General features: G+C 38.1%; 1 pseudogene; it reads left to right on the top strand.

Annotated features, from left to right (window-relative positions):
- The first annotated feature begins 975 nt into the window (after positions 1-975).
- LOC140623550 (large ribosomal subunit protein eL18-like) lies at positions 976-4492 on the top strand (annotated as a pseudogene).
- Positions 4493-21330: the final 16838 nt, after the last annotated feature.

The raw sequence follows: 21330 nt of genomic DNA, 5'->3' as shown, positions 1-21330 counted from the left end.
GCCAATCTTATGATACTGAGCCAGTCTTTTGATCTCATTGAGTCCCATTTTCCTATAAAATGAAGCTCATATTTACATCATAGAAAGGGTCATTATGATAATGAAATAACTAAATATAAAGCTATTGTAAGACAGGATCAAAATCATAAAATAGAGATACATTTATCAAAATATGCACAAGCTTTGTACCGTATATAACACAGCTGAGGGTAGCCTGGTGACTCAGCAGTTTAGCGGGCCTTCGGCTCAGGGCGTGATCCTGGAGACCCAGGATCAAGTCCTACATCGGGCTCCCTGCATGGAGCCTGCTTCTTCCTCTGCCTGCGTCTCTGCCTCTCTCTCTCTCTCTCTCTCTCTCTGTCTCTCATGAATAAATAAAATCATATATATATGTGTGTGTGTGTGTGTGTATAAAACACAGCTGAGACAAGTTCCAGGAAACCTAAATTGAGAGATATACCATCTCCATGGATTAGATGACTCAATATTTTAAAAATGTAATTCTCCCCAAATCAATCTATAGATTCAGTATAATCATAGTTGAAATTCCAGGGAGCATTTGTAATAGAAATTGACAACTTGATTCTAAAATTTAATGCAGAAACACAAAAGACCTAGGATAGCTAAAATAATTTTGAAAAAGAACAAAGTTGGAAGGGATGCCTGGGTGGCTTAGCAGTTGAGAGTCTGCTTTTGGCCCAGGGCGTGATCCCAGGATCCAGGTTCCAATCCCACAGTGGGCTCCTTGCAGGGAGCCTGCTTCTCCCTCAGCCTATGTCTCTACCTCTCTTGTGTCTCTCATGAATAAATAAATAAAATCTTAAAAAAAAAAAGAAAAGAACAAAGTTGAAGAATTTAAACTACTTGATTTCAAGGCTTACTAAAAAGCTAGTTATCAAGACATTGTTGAATTGGCAAAAATACAGTCATATAGTCCTTCAAAAGAGCACAGAGTATCCAAATATATACTCACACATGTCTGGTGAATTGATTTTTGACAAAGATGCCAAGGTAATTCCATGGAAAATGATAGTCTTTTCAAGAAATCAAACCAGAACCATTAGATGTCATATGGATAAAAACATTAAGAAAATTGTCCAGTGTCCAATCATCATTGTGACACTAGTAAGAAGCAGAGCCAAGATTCACGTATTCATACAGATACATGCATATGACTGATTTTACTTATACACAAAGCTTGAATCCAAATGGATCATAAACCTAACACTTTGAGGTGCCTGACTGGCTTAGTAGGTGGAACATGCAACTATTGATCTCAGGGTAGTGAGTTTGAGCCCTATAGTGGGCTTAGAGATTTCTTAAAAAAAAAAAAAAAAAAAATGTAACCCTTCTGGAAGAAATCATAGGAAAATCCTAATGACTTTGGATTAGACAAGGATTTCTTCAGACACAGAAAACACTAACCAACTGGATATCATCAAAATTCAAACTTTTGCTCCTCCAAAGACACCGTTAAGAAAATGCAAGCTACATACTGAAAAAAAATATCCGCAATTCTTGCAAAGAAGTTTTCTTAATGAGCAAAATATGTGAATACACACATCATAAAAGAAGATATATGTTTGGCCAAATGTGCATGAAATGGCACTCAACATCATTGTCTTTACAGAAATGCAAATTAGACCATAATTAAAGCTACTAGAATGATGAAAATCAGAAAAACTGGCAATACTAATTGGTAGGTAGGATGTATTGTATCTGAACTCCAATGCATTGTTAGAATATACAACCACTTTGGAAAACAGCTTGGCACCTTCTTATAAATACCTATCTACCATTTAACTCAACAGTTCCAATCAGTTATTTACACAAAAGAAATAACAACATGCATCCACAGAATGTTTATAGCAGCTTTATTTATAATAACCAAAAAATGGAAATAATCCAAGAGTCTCAATTGGTTAGTTGATAAATTGTGCAATTTCTATATAATTGGACACTCAATAGTAAAATTTACTACAGATACATGCAACATGTGGATAAACCTAAAAAATATGCTGAGTGAAAGAAACAAGACAGAAAAAGTATATATAATATGATTCATTGATATGAAATTTTAAAACATAACTATAGTTACAGAAAACAGGGATCCCTGGTTGGCACAGTGGTTTAGCGCCTGCCTTCAGCCCAGGGCATGATCCTGGAGACCGGGGATCGGATCCCACATCGGGCTCCCGGTGCGTGGAGCCTGCTTCTCCCTCTGTCTGTGTCTCTGCCTCTCTCTCTCTCTGTGACTATCATAAATAAATTAATTAATTTAAAAAAAAAAAGAAAACAAAATAGTGATGACCTGGGCAGCCCTGGTGGCTCAGCGGTTTAGCCGTCTTCAGCCTAGGGCATGATCTTGGAGACCTGGAATCAAGTCCCACGTCAGGCTCCCTGCATGGAGCCTGTTTCTCCCTCTGCCTGTGTCTCTGCCTCTCTCTCTGTGTGTCTCTCATGAATAAATAAATAAAATTTGTATTAAAAAAAATAGTGATGACCTGGGGTCCCAGGTAGGGAAGATTGACTTGAAAAGGGTACAAGAGGAATTTTTGGAGCAAGGAAAATGTTCTAGGATTATGATAGTGATTATATAGGTGAATTAATTTGTCAAAGCTCATTCAACTATATACTTAAAATGTATATTATTATATATCAATCATATATCAATAAAATTGATTTTTAAAATTACTGTAGTTGCTTTTATATCAAAAACTCTAAACAGGATCCCTGGGTGGTGCAGCGGTTTGGCGCCTGCCTTTGGCCCAGGGCGTGATCCTGGAGACCCGGGATCGAATCCCACGTCGGGCTCCCGGTGCATGGGGCCTGCTTCTCCCTCTGCCTGTGTCTCTGCCTCTCTCTCATTCTCTCTGTGTGTGACTATCATAAATAAAAAAAAAAAAAAAAAACACTCTAAACAGGTCTCTTTCTCTAGAAGTCATCACATAATATCAAACTTCTGTTTAGACTTACTGAATGCTTACTCTGTCAGGCACCACGTAAGGTATTTTGCATGCATTTCATTTAATCATCACAACAAGCTCTCTGATATCTCCCTATTTTACAGATGAGGATAGTGAAGCACAAAAACATTAAGAAAATTGCCCAGTGTCCAATCATCATTGTGACACTAGTAAGAAGCAGAGCCAAGATTCAAATTCAGGTTTGTTAGACTCCGTCATCCACATCCTTCATCATGCTATGCCTTTCCTCAGCACTTGCATCATTCTTAACAAACACACTTCTTTGGAGTTTTACTTACCAAGAAGAACTTCCATTATTAAAATAGTAACACAAGCTTTATTGTTTGGAGGAGAATCTTTATATGTGAAGAGATAGCAACCAAGCAGACCTAATTTGATTTTTACTGAGTATATGTTTGGCACAACATGGAACACGGAGGCACTCAACATACATTTGGTATTATTGTTGTTCTATTATTTTACCTAACCTCTGAGATTCTCTTCCTTTCTGCTACCACTATCATACAGACACCCAGGGTCCACTGATCCCATTTAATGCTCTGGCCTCAGTCTAGCCAGACTACCTCATTTCCCCCTTAGCCCAATAGAAATTGGCTGGAACCAAAAAAAAAAAAAAAAAAAAACCAAGAACAAAACAAAACTTTAATGCTAGTGAGGTAAGCAAAGTGAACACTTAGAATAAAAACCATCTGGCTTACAAAATATATCTTCTTACCATTTCTTAAACATTTACGAATAATGTACTACACAAAAAAGCGAAATGTGAGACAATATGCTACCATTCCTCTAAAAAGAGACTAGAAAGAGAAGGACTCCTAAAAATGAATATGCATAGAATATCTTTAGGACGCACAGGAAACTGGCAGTAGTGTTTGCCTCTGTGAAAGGGCACATGGGGCTTCCCGGACCGGCTGAGCAGGAGGTGCCGTCATGGGAGTCGACATCTGCCACAGCAAGGAGCTCAGGACGTCTACCTGAGACTGTTGGTCAAGCTGTACAGGTTTCTGGCCAGACGAGCCAACTCCACTTTTAACCAGGTTATGTTGAAGAGGTTTGTCCCTTTCCCGGATGATCCGGAAGATGAAACTGCCTGGCCGGGAAAACAAAACAGCTGTGGTTGTAGGGACCATAACGGATGATGTGCGTGTCCAGGAGGTGCCCAAGCTGAAGGTGTGCGCACTGCGCGTGGGTAGCCGTGCCCGGAGCCGCGTCCTCAAAGCTGGCAAGATCCTCACCGACGACCAGTTGGCCCTGGACTCCCCCAAGGGCTGTGGCACCGTCTTGCTCTCCGGTCCACGCAAGGGCCGAGAGGTGTACACCTTGGCAAGGCCCCAGCAACCCCACACAGCCACACCAAACCCTACGTGAGATCCAAGGGCCGGAAGTTCGAGCATGCCAGAGGCCGCAGGGCCAGCCGAGGCTACAGAAACTAACCCTAGAGCCTGCCTTGTTATTTAAAAGATTTTGAATAAAAATGAAGAAGAAGAAGAAGAAGAAGAAGAAGAAGAAGAAGAAGAAGAAGAAGAAGAAGAAGGAGAAGGAGAAGGAGAAGGAGAAGGAGAAGGAGGAAGAAGAAGGAGGAAGAAGAAGGAGGAAGAAGAAGGAAGAAGAAGAAGGAAGAAGAAGAAGGAAGAAGAAGGAAGAAGAAGAAGGAAGAAGAAGAAGGAAGAAGAAGAAGGAAGAAGAAGAAGGAAGAAGAAGAAGGAAGAAGAAGAAGGAAGAAGAAGAAGGAAGAAGAAGAAGGAAGAAGAAGAAGGAAGAAGAAGAAGGAAGAAGAAGAAGGAAGAAGAAGAAGGAAGAAGAAGAAGGAAGAAGAAGAAGGAAGAAGAAGAAGGAAGAAGAAGAAGGAAGAAGAAGAAGGAAGAAGAAGAAGGAAGAAGAAGAAGGAAGAAGAAGAAGGAAGAAGAAGAAGGAAGAAGAAGAAGGAAGAAGAAGGAAGAAGAAGAAAGAAGAAGAAGAAGAAGAAGAGAAAGAAGAAAGAAAGAAAGAAAGAAAGAAAGAAAGAAAGAAAGAAAGAAAGAAAAGAAAAGAAAAGAAAGAAAAAAAGAAAAGAAAAGAAAAGAAAAGAAAAGAAAAGAAAAGAAAAGAAAAGAAAAGAAAAGAAGAAAGGGCACACGGGGCAGGTGTGGGCCAAGGTAATAAACACTGGATGACTCAACCATAGCCATTTTATTCAAATGCATTTGGAAGACTGACTTTTTCTCCAGGGAGGAGATTGGTATAAATACGGTTCCATTCTCTCGAAAGTGACCTGGTATGAGTGACCCAATTCTGTCTAATGAAAAGAAAGGAGAGGTTTGCTGGAAGGTTCTCAGATTTATGCTTTCTCACTCTTATGAGAAATTCACAGGAGGTCAGCTTTTCTCTCTTCTGTTGGATGCAAACAAGGAAGCATGAAGCCTAAGTGTTTTCATTTTACAACTATGAAAGAAATTCAGCCTTAGGCTAAAGCCCATGGACTAGAGAGCAGACACACAAAATACTGTTAGGCTGCTAAATCCACTAACTCTGAGCCCTATCTCCCACCTCTGATAAATAAACACATTAGTATTTAGTTCATTTATCTAAGCCAGTTTTAGGTGTCACATTTCTGTTACTTGAAGCTGAAAACAAATAAAGCAGGTAAGAGACTTTTTTTTTTCTTTTACATACTTGCTGTAATTTGCTTTCATAATCATGTGCATGTACATCTTTTTAAAAGACTTAAGAGTTCATTGTGTTCCAGGCATTGGAAAATAGAGAGCATTCAAGGAAAATTCCCTTTAATTTTAAAGATTTTTTTCTCAAGATGTAATTTCTTTTTTTTTTTTTTTTAAGACTTTATTTTTAAATAATCTCTACACCTAACACAGGGCTCAAACCTACAACCCTGAAATCAGGAGTTGCATTCACTGACTGAGCCAGCCAGCCAAGTGCCCCTCAAGATGTAATTTCTTAAGAGACTTGCTTCTTTCCTCTAATGAGCTCAACTGTCTCCACTGCTTTACAAGGAGCCTGTGGATTTAGCCTTATAGAGTCAATATAAGTTGAAGTATAGGAAGATTTATATGTCAGAATAGTCAAATATTGACAATTTTATAGTATAAATTAGTAACTAGAGGTTCACATAAAAGAAATACATATGTTAGTACCAAGGGCATCAGTATCCCCTACCAATGCCCCAAATATTCTGGCTCTTGATGACCTTTTTCCTTGGGCTTTCCCCAGTTGCTGACAATTTGCATCATTTATACTCCTACACCACAGAACTGATGAAGAAAGAACAGAAAAGAGTCTCATAGGGGATCCCTGGGTGGTGCAGCGGTTTGGCGCCTGCCTTTGGCCCAAGGCACAATCCTGGAGACCCGGGATCAAATCCCACATCGGGCTCCTGGTGCATGGAGCCTGCTTCTCCCTCTGCCTATGTCTCTGCCTCTCTCTCTCTCTGTGACTATCAAAAATAAATTTTAAAAGTTAAAAAAAAAAAAGAGTCTTGTAGATCAGATCACTACACATTTGTGCTATCTACACAAATAGCACTGTTTTTTGTTTTTTCTATTATGTGATATTTCCTTTAGCAACTATTCCATGCTTCTTACCTAGAGAGAAAACCAAATATTCCCACAGAATAAGTGTATATGTGCCCTTATACACCCTCAGGTACAACTTGGCACATGTTTCTGTAGCCCTCAACATCCCTCCTCGTTCCAAAGATGCTGCCCTCAAACCCTGTCCTCTCAATTGTCTGGTGTTGGAGCAGAAAACAAAACAAAAAGATGCTAATATATTATGATTTCAAATACTGGTTAGATATTGCTGTATAACAAATTACCCCAAAATGTAGTGACTTAATAAACAGTGATTATCTCATAGTTCCTGTGGGTCAGGAAATCAGAAGCAGCCTATCTAGGTGATTCTGGGCTCAGCATCTCTTGATGACATTGCAGTTAGAGTGTTGAGGCTGCAGTCACCTGAAGGCTTGGAGGGGTAAAGGATCTGCTTCCAACGTGGCTCACTCAGATGCCTGAAAACTGGCACCAGTTGTTAGTAAGAGGATTCAGTTCTTCTACCATGTAGACTTTACAATAGGGCTGAGTGTCCTTATGACATACATGGCAGTTGATCTTCCCAAAACAAAGAAAAGGGCAAGATGGAAGCTTTTACAACCTAGCTTTAGAAAATTGCACTGTATCATTTCTGCAACATCCTATTGATTATCAAATTATCCCTATTCAGTGTCAGAGGTGACTACACAGGGGTGTGAATAGCAAGATACAAATGCACTAGAGACCCTCTTGAAAACCAACTACTATGTATAGCATAGTATTATTTTCTCCCTTTTATAGATGAAAAAAAATGATGCTTGTAGAGTATATCTATGGGATATGTCATATCTATGGGATATGTCAAAGGAAGTGGCAGAGACTGATGGGAAGCCAGTACAATCTGACTCTTCAGTCCATACACTTTCTACTGTTATCCTGCCTCTAATGTGGTGGCATACTGTCCTGGAATGACTTTATATCATTGTTATTGTTTAATAACAATTCTGGGGCAGCCCAGGTGGCTCAGCAGTTTAGCGCCACCTTCAGCCCAGGGTGTGATCCTGGAGACCCATGATTGGGTCCCGCACTGAGCTCCCTGCATGGAGCCTGCTTCTCCCTCTGCCTGTGTCTCTGCCTTTCTTGTTCTCTCTCTGTGTCTCTCATGAATGAATAAATAAAATCCTTAAAAAAAAAACAATAATTCTGGAATGACCATATTTTGTGATTTTTCATTTTTCTTATAAGGCCATGTATATTGTAGACATTCAGTAGTTATTTATTCATCCATCCAATAAATTAACTTTTAAAAATGGAAGAGCTAACACACAAAGTTTTAATGTGGCTACTGTGCATGCCTGATTGACATTCTAGTTTCAGTAGGAGCAAATTATATTAATAATAATAATAGTAATAGAAATAAGGGGAGTTAGAAGAGTGGTCGGGTATGAATCAAATTGGCCCCAGCAGAGGTGATTGGCAGAAAAAAAGATGTCAAGTCCATTTATTCTTTTTAGGGTTAATCCCAAACTGGATCTGATTACCTCTCTCTCTCTCTGATCCTTCTTATCAACATCCTCCCCAGTCAGATGAAACCAGCTAATCAGAAAGGGATTGAATTTAAATGTGTAATACTCTTTCTCTGGTCTTATGCAAGAACAGGGTTTATATTTGTGTCTAGATTCAAAAATTTTTTTAACTTTTATTTTGTTTTTGTTTAGATAAATTATATATGTGTGCATGTTTGTGTGTTTATTTGTTCATTATTTATGCATAAGAATATTAGAATCTTTAATAATCTAGGTTCTTAGAAAAAGCACATTAATATGATGGTGCATTTTGTTCTAAAATAGTGAATATTTTTATAAAAAATTAAGGTGATACTAAAAATAGTACTTTATTCCTTTTTCTACTTAACATTATTTTTATATTGTTGAAGATCCTTCAAGAGTATTACTTTTTAATAATCCACTGATTATTTCTTATTATAGATGTACCTCTGCAAAAAAAACTGGAAAATTTCTGAAAAACATAAAAACCAGGATCACTCATAATCCTACCATTCAGATAGCTGCTGTCAATATTTCTGCATATTCATTTCTAGATTTTTTCTATGTATATTCACATATACAGATATAGACATATTTGTAAAAACAAAAATGGTATTTCATTTTACATCGCCTTATTTACTTACAGGTATACAGAACATCTTTTCATATTAATACGTACAAGCCTTTATTACATTTTTAATGACCATAACTAATACCTAGATTATTTCTATATTTCATTATTTTGAAGATTTATTTGTTATTTATTTTGAGAGAGAGAGAGAGAGGCATAAGTGGAGGGAGGAGCAGGGAGAGGGAGAGAATCTCAAGCTGACTCCCTGCTAAGCAGGAAGCCCAATAAAGGGGCTCCATTTTACGACCTAGAGATCATGACCCAAGCCTAAACTAAGAGCCAGATGCTTAACTGACTGAGCACCCAGGTGCCCCTATATTTCATTTTTACAAGTAACTCCGGAGTCAACAGCCTAGCACATACACCTTTCACTGCTTATTTAAATACTTCCTTAGAAGAAATTCCTGAAGTAGGATTGGTAGATATTGTAGGGACTTGAGAAAAATCCTCACCTTTAGCTACCTTGCTCTAACTGTCCTCAATACTTTGTAATAACTCCCTCCACTTTTCAGAAGTGTACAAATAGTCTTTTTGTGTTTTTATTTTTTATTTGGATATAGTTGATACACAATGTTACATTAGTTTCAGAGTGCAACATAGTGATTCAACTTCTCTGTACAGTAAGCTTTGCTTACCATTAAGTGTAGCTACCAACTGTCACTACAAATATTCTTTATTTCTGTGGATTGCTATGTATAAAGATTATTAAGCAAAAATATATCCACTAGGGTCATATTTTTTGTTGTTATTGTTTTTAGTTCAAGTGAAAGAAACACTGGCTAAAATTGGCAAAACCAATATTCATTACAAGGATCTGGGTAGCTCACACAGGAGTGAACAGTCAGGCCTCACATAGAAGAGAACCATCTCTTTAGGCACTACATCACCTATGGTGGGATTCAGCTTCATTTCCCAAATTGCAGTCACTCTGCTCAAAATTTGAATGCCTGCGTGGAAGTCTGGTTGGCCTATTTTAGATCCTTATGCTAGTGTGCATGTACATGTGCACGTGTACCTTCATAGATTCCACCAAAATCCCAAGGCACAGACATATTTAGTTCCTAAAAGAAAAAATGGAAATACTCTTTCCAAAAGAAGAATTTAGAGCTGCTGGACAGGCAAAAGTTGTGCTATCAGGATGCTATTTGTATCAGAATATGGGTATGAAATTAGGATATAAGTCCATGTCTAAAAACGTCTTTAGATGATAACAGAGAAGGCATTAAGTAAATATGTTTCAATATTTAAACATAAGTTGGGGATCCAGCTAAGGCTTAGAGGGAAATTATTTTAAATGCTAAATAAAAGTCTTCTGTTAAATGAGGAGGCTCATGATTGGCAGAGAGCAACCTGGGAGCAGATGCTAAACTAGAGTTTGGAGTGCAAGATGCTTATTAGAGATAAAACTTGTAAAAAGAAGTGGGATGAAGCAGGATTGGGCACCAGGGGAATTTGAACCATAATATAGACCCAACAAAGTAAGGAGTTCTAGAGCAAATACTGGAGAGTCAGCCAATCCAGTTAGGAGTTCTAGAGCAAATCCTACTCATTAGAGTTGTCCATCTTTAGGCAGAAATGGCCATGACTTTACACCCACCTTGTTCAGTCACTAGATGGGCTGCTTCTGGAAGCTGTGACCTTATAAGGGTCATCTCTTCACAGTTGAGGAAAACTTTGAAGGAGTGGATACTTGAGATTGTTTGCTAACCGCACTCCCAGTGGCTAGAAAGCAAATCCTCCCTTGAAAGGGATCTGTGTTGTGTATTTGTTTACTATAAGCCACAGGTCCTTTTAATTTTTTCCCAGTGTAGAAGCTATTTTTTTTATTGGCTATCATTTTTTAAAAATAAAATTCTATTAAAAATGTTTCTGTGTTTGTAGAAAAATTGTAAAGATAGTATACTTTATATAACCCATACTTAGTCTCCCCTATTATAAAGTTTTTTTTTAATTTTTTTATTTATTTATGATAGTCACACACACACACAGAGAGGGGCAGAGATGTAGGCAGAGGGAGAAGCAGGCTCCATGCACCGGGAGCCCGACGTGGGATTCGATCCCAGGTCTGCAGGATCACGCCCTGGGCCAAAGGCAGGCACTAAACCGCTGCGCCACCCAGGGATCCCAGTCTCCCCTATTATAAACATCTTATATGAGTATGGTACACTTATTACAATTAATGAACCCAAATTGATAAATTATTATTAGTTTAAATCCATAATTTATTCAAATTCCTTCAGTAGGTTCAGATTACCTAATGTCCTTTTCCCATTCCAGGATATTTAGCTATCATGTCTTCTCAGGCTTCTCTTGGCTGTGACAGTTCCTGAAACTTTCTTTGCTTTTGATGACCTTAACAGTTTGGAGGAGTACTGGTCAAATGTTTTGTAGAATGTCTTTCAACTTGCATTTGTCCGATATTTCCCTCAAGCTTAGACTAAGGTTATGTGTCTGTGGCAGGAAGATGAAAGAGGTAAAGTGCCATTCTAATTACATCATAGAGTGTGGAAACTTGACAAACACTACTTCAGCCATATGACTAAGGTCAGTGTCAACAATGAGTCATGTTGATAGTTTGGTATCCTCGATAAAATATAATGAGAATAGATTTGGGAGCTCCTTCAGTTGGCTACTAAGTCCCTTTAACATACCCCATTATTGGCTTTTGTTTTTGTTTTTGGGTGTGTTGAGTTTGTTGTTTGTTGTTGTTTTGAGCACTTTCTTAATTCTGACACTTACAAAATGCTTCAGGCTTATCTTGTATATTTTCCTCTCCAGGCCTAGAATCTACCATTTCTCTAATCGGCTCTGGTTTCTTTTACTGGAGAATGGTATTAGAAACCAAGATCTGGGCCTTAGGTGTGCTCATTGCTTATTGGAATGTGATTGCTTCGAGGCGTTAGCTGTCCGAGTAAGCAAATATGTGTGTATAGGAACCAATGTTTTGGCACATATCTACAAATATTTCTTTATGTAGTGATTTGTATCTATATGAAGATAAACATGAGTGCATACGATGTCTCCAATTCAAATCCATTAGTCCTTAGAACATCCTAGCTTTCCTCCTTGTTTGTCTGTCACCTCCCACTCCAGCAGTGAGAAACTGGGCTCAGATTATATCCATCACTCATTTACTTCATTGTTCAATCTTAGTTCACATGTTCAGCAGTTTCAGAATTGTTAACATATACCCCATAAGAAACAACTGTATCACTTGGAGCACGATGTTTATTATGTGCTCTGCACTGTGTACAGTTTCTTTTCACTTTAATCTTTAGACTCCATTCATTTTCAAAGCTACTCAGGTCAGCATCTTTCTCCTACTACCTCTTTAATGAGGATATTTCATATCATTTGTAATACACTTAGATTCTTTTGTCACACTCTGTATTCTCTCCTGGGATCCCCAACCTTCTAAATTATTTTTTTAATTTGCATTCATTAAGGTTTACTCTTTATGCTGTAAAGTTCTATAGGTTTTGACAAATGCATAATGTCATGTATTCACTACATATATGATTCATTATAGCATCATGCAGAACAGTTTCACCACCCTAAAGCATCTTTAGTATTATACCTATTCAGCCCAAGTATTATACCTATTCAACCCATCCTAAACCCTTTGCAACCACTGATCTGTTTATAGACTTTATAGTTTTGCCTTTCGCAGTGTCACAGAAATGGAATCATACATTATGTAGCCTTTTCAGAATTACTTTCTGCCAGATAGCAATATGTCCATACTTCCTTTTTACCTTTCATTCAATATCTAACTACCATTGGGTGGAAACAAGCTCCTACAAAGAAAATTTTAAGAAGTCTTAATTAAGCTATTATTATTATTATTTTGCACATTTTGAAGCTTTTGATACATACTGATGTTTTACAGAAAGGCATTGCACACTGCTGAATAGTGGTTACCTAAGGATGAGGAAATTGGGGAGAAGTTGTTTAAGGGTACAAGCTTGCAACCAATAGATAAACAGGTCCTGGAGATCTAATGCACAGAGTAGTAATTACATACACCAATACTATATTATAAACATCAAAGTTGCTAAGAGTTTCATCTTAATGTTTCCACCACAAAAAGAAATGATAATTACATGATATCATTGAACAATTGAACCTTAAACTTACATGATGTTGTATGTCAATTATATCTCAATAAAAATAAATTTTAAAAAAATAGAAGAAAAATTATGCCTTTGCATGCACCTGGCACTGCCCAAGGGATGCCCTTCTGCTCTTGGAACAAGCCCAGAGAATTTAAGCCTGTTCAGATAAACCCAGAAGTCTTACAGTGGTCATTTTAGTTAGCATGTGTAATTAAGAACTTGTTGTATTGACATACCTACACCTGCTTGTTACAAGATTCATTTTATTCCATTTCATCATTTTTTTTAGAACTACCAAATAAGCAAAGAATGCATTTTATTTGTTTTGTTTTAAATAGGTCCCACATCCAGCATGGAGCCCAATGCGGGGGTTGAACTCACGACCCTGAGATCAAGACCTGAACCATGATCAAGAGTTGGATGGGAATGTGAACTGGTACAGCCACTCTAGAAAACTGTGTGGAGGTTCCTCAAAGAGTTAAAAATAGAACTGCCCTACCACCCAGCAATTGCACTGCTGGGGATTTACCCCAAAGATACAGATGCAATGAAATGCCGGGACAAAAAAAAAAAAATGCCGGGACACCTGCACCCCGATGTTTCTAGCAGCAATGTCTAAAATAGCCAAACTGTGGAAGGAGCCTCGGTGTCCATCGACAGATGAATGGATAAAGAAGATGTGGTCTATGTATACAATGGAATATTCCTCAGCCATTAGAAACGACAAATACCCACCATTTGCTTCGACGTGGATGGAACTGGAGGGTATTATGCTGAGTGAAGTAAGTCAGTTGGAGAAGGACAATCATCATATGGTTTCACTCATAAGGGGAATATAAGAAATAGTGAAAGGGATTATAGGGGAAAGGAGGGAAACTGAGAGGGAAAAATTAGAGAGGGTGACAAACCATGGGAGACTCCTAACTCTGGGAAATGAACAAGGGGTAATGGAAGGGGAGGTGGGTGGGGGGATGGGGTGACTGGGTGACGGGCACTGAGGGGGGCACCTGACGGAATGAGCACTGGGTGTTATGCTATATGTTGGCAAATCGAACTTCAGTAAAAAATTATATACAAAAAAAAAAAAAAAAGTTGGATGCTTAACCAAGTGAGCCACCCAGGCACACCCCCCAAAGAATGCATTTTAAATTGAATTGGGACATACTGACCACAAACAACAGCATATTTGTTAAATACAGTTAGTTGTCTAGGAAAGATATAGACTAAGAAATAATTAAAGAAATTCAATCCTAGTACTGAAAAAAACAAAGTTTCTACCATTCTTCTGTAGAATTGTCATGTTAGATAAAGTCAAATAAATGAACTTTTCATGATTAAACACTTGTGGAATCATTGAATAGTTGTCAAAAAATGTATATTTATACACAGGCTGTTTCTTATATTATTAATACTATTCTACTTATTTCTTCAAGGAAATAGTAAAACAATGACCTCAATATAGAAAGACAATGAAAAGGAGAAATGAGAAAGTGAAAAGAAAAGGAAAAAATCCTTACCAAATATTATTTTTCTATACCAGACTTTTTTTTTCCTTTTTGTTAAGTAAGCTCTACACCCAATTGGGGCTTAAACTCACAACCCTGAGATCAAGAGTCACATGGTCTACCAACTGAGTCAAGCCAGGCACTCCCTCTATACCAAATTTTTAACCTAAAGTTTCACCACTTACAAAATTTTCTATGCATTTTAGATAACCTCATAAAATTACGTAAATACACTTTAGCAGGATGTCAACGTTGGCTTAACTGTAGAAACACAATCTAAGCATTGCCTAGAAACATGAAATTCTGTTGTTGTTTTTTTTAAGATTTTATTTATTTAGTCATGAGAGACACGGAGAGAGAGGCAGAGACATAGACAGAGGGAGAAGCAGGGAACCATGCAGGGAACCATGCAGGGAACCCGATGCGGAACCCAATCCCAGGACCCCAGGATCATGACCGGAGCCGAAGGCAGATGCTCAACCACTGAGCCACCCAGGCGTCCCTGAAATTCTGTTTCAATCGTCAGATATAATAATAATTACAATTTGTTAGCATCTTAATATAGGATCTAGTAGATGCTATACACGTGTTCTCAATTAATCATACAGCAATTGTGAAATGGGATTACTAAAAGCAAGACCTGAGACAAGAAATTGTGTGCAAATAGATTATTTGGGATGTGAGCCCAGGAAGTGCAAAGCAGATGGTGGGAAAAGTGAGACAGGTAGGTGAGAAAAGCTAATACAGGGTTGATTGATGAGCTAGGTAAACTGTGGGGAACAGGGGCTCAGTCTAGTTGGAGACACACTGAGGAATTTGTTAATGTGCCCCAAATTGCCCCACTGAGAGTCAGGAAGACTCTGTCTCTCACTGGTGGAGGTTTTCACTTGGAGACATTAACTCCCTGTACTTCTGGGCTGCGCAAGTTCTTGTGTGTCAGAAAAAGCCCAGGGGCAGCGAAGGAGATGGAGGCAGGCCCAGAGGTGGGCAGCTGACAGGGCATGAGAGCTATACCATACAGCAGCAGTGGGCTGAGGGGCAATGGGCCATGGCATTAACAGTGTCTGTTATAGTATTAAAGTTAATAAACTGGAAGCTTATAGTTAATAAGCTGGAATTCAGAAAGGTTACTTGCCTAAGGTTACATTGCAAGTAAGAGGCAGAACTGGGGATCCATTTAGTGTGACTACAATCCCATGCTCATTACAACTCCTACATATGTTCATGGTGTAGGCACACCCTGAAGATTATGGAATTAATCACAGAAATTTGGAGCCAGGAAATATATTAGAGACTCTTGAGTATGTTCTCCAGAAAAAGGAATCAGGAATCAGGAATGCTACATTAACTTATAAGTCTGAGATTATAGAGCTGGATGGTTTCCGAGTACAACCTAGAACCAATACCTTAGATTTCCATTCAGTGCTCCTTCCACTATGACGCACAGCTCTTTTTGTAAATATATTTAAATCATTAAGAAAGTAAAAAGATACATATGTATTTTTATTACAAATATATGTTACATTAGAAAGTTAAAAATACACAATGGCCTCATTCCCTCTAAACAGTATCATGAGCCCCGCCTGATGGAATCTTAAAGATTATTACATATTTGATTATTACTCTTTTTGTTGCCTAATACTTTCTCCTGTGAAGTCTTTTCCTAAATAAAAGTATTGGAGCTGAAATTAAATTTGCAATTAAAAATAAATGAACTACTTACTTGCTACAGACTCTAGGAACCACTTTGGATGAACTAAAGTGTGATTCGATTAGCCAACTAAAAATCGTCTACATAATTTTATTCATGTTCACCATTTCCTCAAGGTGCTCTGAACAGAGACTCCTGTCGTTTTAAAATATTAGGAAAGTAACAAAAGATGTTTCCTCTAGTACAAAGGCAACCCATCATAAGACTGTAACTACAATTTTTTTTAATGAGAAAAAAATGTCTTATACCATTTTTATCATGATTCAATGAATTACTTCAATGAAGTAAATATTCTCACTCTGAAATAACAAGAAAACCACTGATTGTGTCTAGGGAAGAGACAAATCTTTCACTATAATTTTAGCTTATGAATTAATGCCATATGTGGAGATTCTGATTTAGTAAGATTAGTCACACATATGATAATGATATGATTCCTCATAAGAAAGACCCTGTGTTCACATACATCAATAAACTATTTTCTGCACTATTTTTGCAGTTGCAAATTTAAAAAGTCCTCTCATTATTTATATTCATTTTATAAATATTTAGCTTACATTATGCCACATATATCGCTTTGAAGCTTAGAGAGGTGCATAATTTTTTCATAATTTTTTTTCATAATTAACTGTTTCTTCTCCCTTTAAAATTCTGGAGCCTTTCTGCCATTGTCTATATTAATTACCAAGAATGGCCTTCTCCCTATCTGGGAGCGGATGGCACAAAAGTAAGAGAACAAAGAGGAAAGGAGGGTGCAGGCCAAGTACGGACATAATCAACTTTCCCAAAAGAATCAATGGAATAAAATATCTATTGAACGAAATATGTGTGGCATTCAGACTTCCTGGGATAGCAGCAGCCGTTTGGTTTCAAGATCCAGGGAAATTCCTCCTGATGGAAATATATCTACTAATATTGCTAAAAGAGAGCCCCGATTTCATTCTTTCATCTTTAGACACACCTGCCACTAAATAATTTTGGGTAAAGAGGCTTCTATATCTTTGTAAAGGTTGATAAGCAGAGAAGTGTCCTTTGAAAAGTAGCGCAATTACCTCCTTCTGTCTATATTCAAAGTTTAGTGCTTTTGTACTAAGTACTCCCCTGTAGTGTTCTCAGACCTTTTAGATAATGGCCCACTTAGCAAATACTACCTTCCCCGGTACAATCCAACAATTCCCCAGCACCAAATGGGCCAGGGTCTACCTGCATTCAATAGACCAGCCTGAATACAAATTTGCGGCTTCTTATGATCTCCCCTTCAGGTTTCAAAATTCACTGGCATAACTCCTAGAACTCAGGAAAGTACTGTATGTTAAGTTACTGTTTTATTATAAGGAATGCAACACAGGATCAGCTAAATAGAAGAGACACATAGACAGGGTCTGGAATGGGAAAGGCTGGAAGCTTGTGCCACCCTCCTAGCACAATTGATACATTCAGCAACCCGGAAGCTCTCTGAATCTCGTTACAGTTTTTATCAAGGCTTCATTATTACATAGATATGACTGCTTAAATCACAGCTATATGATTGGACTGTCTCCCCATACAGTTAGTAGTCACTCATCATTCCTGCCTCCCCCAGCCACCTACCTATGTCTCTGTGGATTTGCTTATACTGCATATTTTGTATAAATGCAATCATACAGTATATCGTCTTCTGTGATTGGCTTCTTGCAACTAGCGTATTTTCAAGGCTCATCCATGTAGCAGGAATCATTACTTCATTCTTTTGAGTAATCATATTCCATTCCATTGGGATATGTCACATTTTGTTTATCCATTTATCAGTTGATGGACACTTGAGCTGTTGCTGCTTTCTGGCTATTATGAATAATATTGCTATGCACATTCAGATACAAGTTTTTTTTTGTTTGTTTGTTTGTTTTTAAAAGATTTTGTTTATTTATTCATGAGAGACACACAGAGAGAGAGAGAGAGAGAGAGAGGCAGAGACACAGGCAGAGGGAGAAGCAGGCTCCCCGGAGGAAGCCTGATGCGGGACTCAATCCCAGGACCCATGGATCACAACCTGAGCCAAAGGCAATCACTCAACCACTGAGCTACCCAGGTGCCCCTGGGTACAAGTTTTTATGTGACCACGTTTCCTTTCTCTTGGGTAAATGAGTAGGAATAGAGTTGCTATGTCACATGGTATCTCTATATTTAACCTTTTGAAGGGTCGCCAAGTCTTTTCCAAAGTAGCAGCACTGTTTTACATTCCTACCAGTAGTAGTATGTGAAGAGCACTGGATTTTATCTCTTCACCCATGAAGAGATTAAAACTCTTACTCTAGCTCTATTTTTTTATTGAAATATAGTTGATACACAATGTTACATAAGTTTCAGGTATATAACATAGCGATTGACAAGTCTCTACATTTATGCTTCTCCTAGCCTCCGGAGTCTCTATCACCTGAGCTCACCTTACCACAGGTGTAGCTACCATCTGTCACCATACAATGCTATTACAACCCCTATGCTGTACCTTTTATCCCCATGATTTATTCATTCCATAATTGGAGGCTGATATCTCCCACTCTCCCACATCCATTTTACCCATTTCCCCACCCCTACCCCACTGGCAGCCATCAGTTTGTTCTCTGTACTTAGGGAGTCTGATTCATCTTTTTGTTTGTATATTCACTTGCTTTTTTGCTAGCTCCAGTTTTTAAAAACCAGGGAAAAGATTTTATTTGGCCTGGCATGGGTCAATTCTTGCTTCCTGCCAGCTGGAATGCAGATGTGATGGGTGGTGCTAGAAGAGCCATCTAGACTATGACATAGAAATCCCATTCCGAGAGTGGTGAGACAAGATGGGAGAACCGTGGATATACAATAATTGCACACTGTCATACCAACTCTGGGCTGCCCATGTCATGTGTAAAGAAAGAAACTTTCGTCTTAAGTCACTGTGGCTGGTCTTCTGATACTCTTAGCTGAACTGAATGAATCCTAACTGATAATCATATACTACGTGCTGGGTGCCTTCTCTTTGTGCCAAGTACCATCCTGTCAGAACATTCTATATGCCTTAACTCAGTGATTCCTTTTTTTTTTTTTTTTAAGATTTTATTTATTTATTCATGAGACACAGAGAGAAGGCAGAGGCATAGGCAGAGGAAGAAGCAGGCTCCTCGCAGGGAGCTTGATGCGGGACTCGATCCCAGAACTCTGGGATCACATCCTGAGCCGAAGGCAGATGCTCAACCACTGAGCCACCCAGGTGTCCTTCAGTGATTCCTCACATCAAACCAATGAGATAAGTACTCTTACTCACCTCCCCCACTTTTTGAGATAGAAAACTGAGGCTCAGAAAAATGAAATAACTTGCCCAAGTTCACACAAAGTACAACACAGAGGACACTGCCTCCAGAGTTCATGCCTAGAACTATCCAGCTGACGACACCAGCAAATTAATGAACCAAGAACAAATTGATAAGGATAAAACTAAACTAATAGCAATATACAATTAATAAGCAAGAAGAACTATAATCAGAACTTCAGGGATCCCTGGGTGGCGCAGTGGTTTAGCGCCTGCCTTTGGCCCAGGGTGTGATCCTGGAGACCCAGGATCGAATCCCACATTGGGCTCCCAGTGCATGGAGCCTGCTTCTCCCTCTGCCTATGTCTCTGCCTCTCTCTCTCTCTCTGTGTGTGTGACTATCATAAATAAATAAATTAAAAAAAAAAAAAAGAACTTCAGCTACCTCAATATGCTCATGATGATGCATAAGAAATTGGTCTTTTGAAATCTAAGGGGAATCCAACTATCTGCATTTGCAAAGCATTTGTCAAGCATTTTTGTGGCTGCCAGGCTTTTTAGTAGAGAGCTAAATTGGAATCTTTAGCACTCTTTAAATATGTGTCAATTATAGTTTATAAACATCAAATTTTAATAACTCATTTAGTAGATTACTAAATATCCCTTAGCTGCCTGCAAAAATAAAAATCTGTGGAATTACACATCTTTCACATGTAATGAATGAAGATTGACATTTGTTAAATTCACAGCCTGTCAGAAGGACTTACAGACCATACCTTGAGAATCATCCTTATAAAATGCTGAATGTGAAATTAAGGCTCTTGCTTTAATTTCAGTCTGTAGCCCTCTGTTTCTTGTTTCTTTATATCTCATATGTATCTCTATATCTCATATTGTTTTGAGATTTAAGATAATCAATGTTTTGAGATGATTAAATTCAATTAACATTTGCAACCCCCACTAATAGCAGCTGTGTGGCATTGGGGACAAATGATGACTAAGTACGATTACTTCCTTTCTGGAGACTCACAATCCACTAGGGAGATCCTAACAAAGTAAGTATAACGCAAGGTGAGATGTACATAATAGAGGTAAATTCTAGGGATGCCTAGGTGGCTCAGTGGTTGAGCGTCTGCTTTTGGCTCAGGGCATGATCCTGGATCTGGGATCCAGTCCCACATTGGACTCCTTGCATGGAGCCTACTTCTCCCTCTGCCTATGTCTCTGCTCTCTCTGTCTCTCATGAATAAATAAATAAAATCTTAAAAAAAAATAGAGGTAAGTTCTAAAGGAATAGAGAGGAAAGGGATTATTTGTGCCTCTGGATATTGGAGAAGTCTTAAACAATCATTAGGGCCCTGCCAAATGGAGAAGACAGAAGCCAGACTGGAAAAAAAAAAAGAGTAACAAAGTCAGAAAGCTATAGGAAAAATGGAACAGGCTTAGAGAATAATAAGTAGCCCAGGATGATTTATTTATTTACAACTATATGCATGTGCTACTGTACTAATGTACATTATAAAAACAAACAAATATAAATTATAAGGAAAAAATATGCAATTTTAAAGAGACCGCTATTCATGACCTTGGTGAGCATTTAGTTAGAAACAGCAAGAACTGAAAGCTCATGAATTTGTTTTCTAACTTTGTAATATCTAACAATATGAAACTGAGCAATTTATTTTCGCTTGGCTGGGTGCTTTACTTTTCCAGGAGAGAGATTCTAGGAAAGGTTGCGAGAGCTAATAAAAGCACAATACTCTACTTGGAATATTTGTGAACCATCCTTTCATAAACACAAAAATTATAGTCATATTAGACTCTACATGTATGTTGCCAAGAAAGAAAAAAAAATATATTGCTAATCATGATAGCTTTTTTAACACTATCATCAACTAACACTTCAAACTCCGATTCATACTTAAGAAGTAGCTCATCATTTAAAATGGGGAATAGAAATCTCAGTTTTAAATGTTCTTTACTATAATCTTAAATCTGTGGGCCAATTCTTGTCAGATGAGGTTAGATGGCTACTGTTTTAAGGCTAA

This window comes from Canis lupus, chromosome 33, assembly GCF_048164855.1.
Source record: "Canis lupus baileyi chromosome 33, mCanLup2.hap1, whole genome shotgun sequence".
In the NCBI taxonomy this organism is placed as follows: Eukaryota; Metazoa; Chordata; class Mammalia; order Carnivora; family Canidae; genus Canis; species Canis lupus.
The sequence above is the reverse complement of the archived record's forward strand: the minus strand, read 5'-3'. Positions and strand labels throughout refer to the sequence as shown.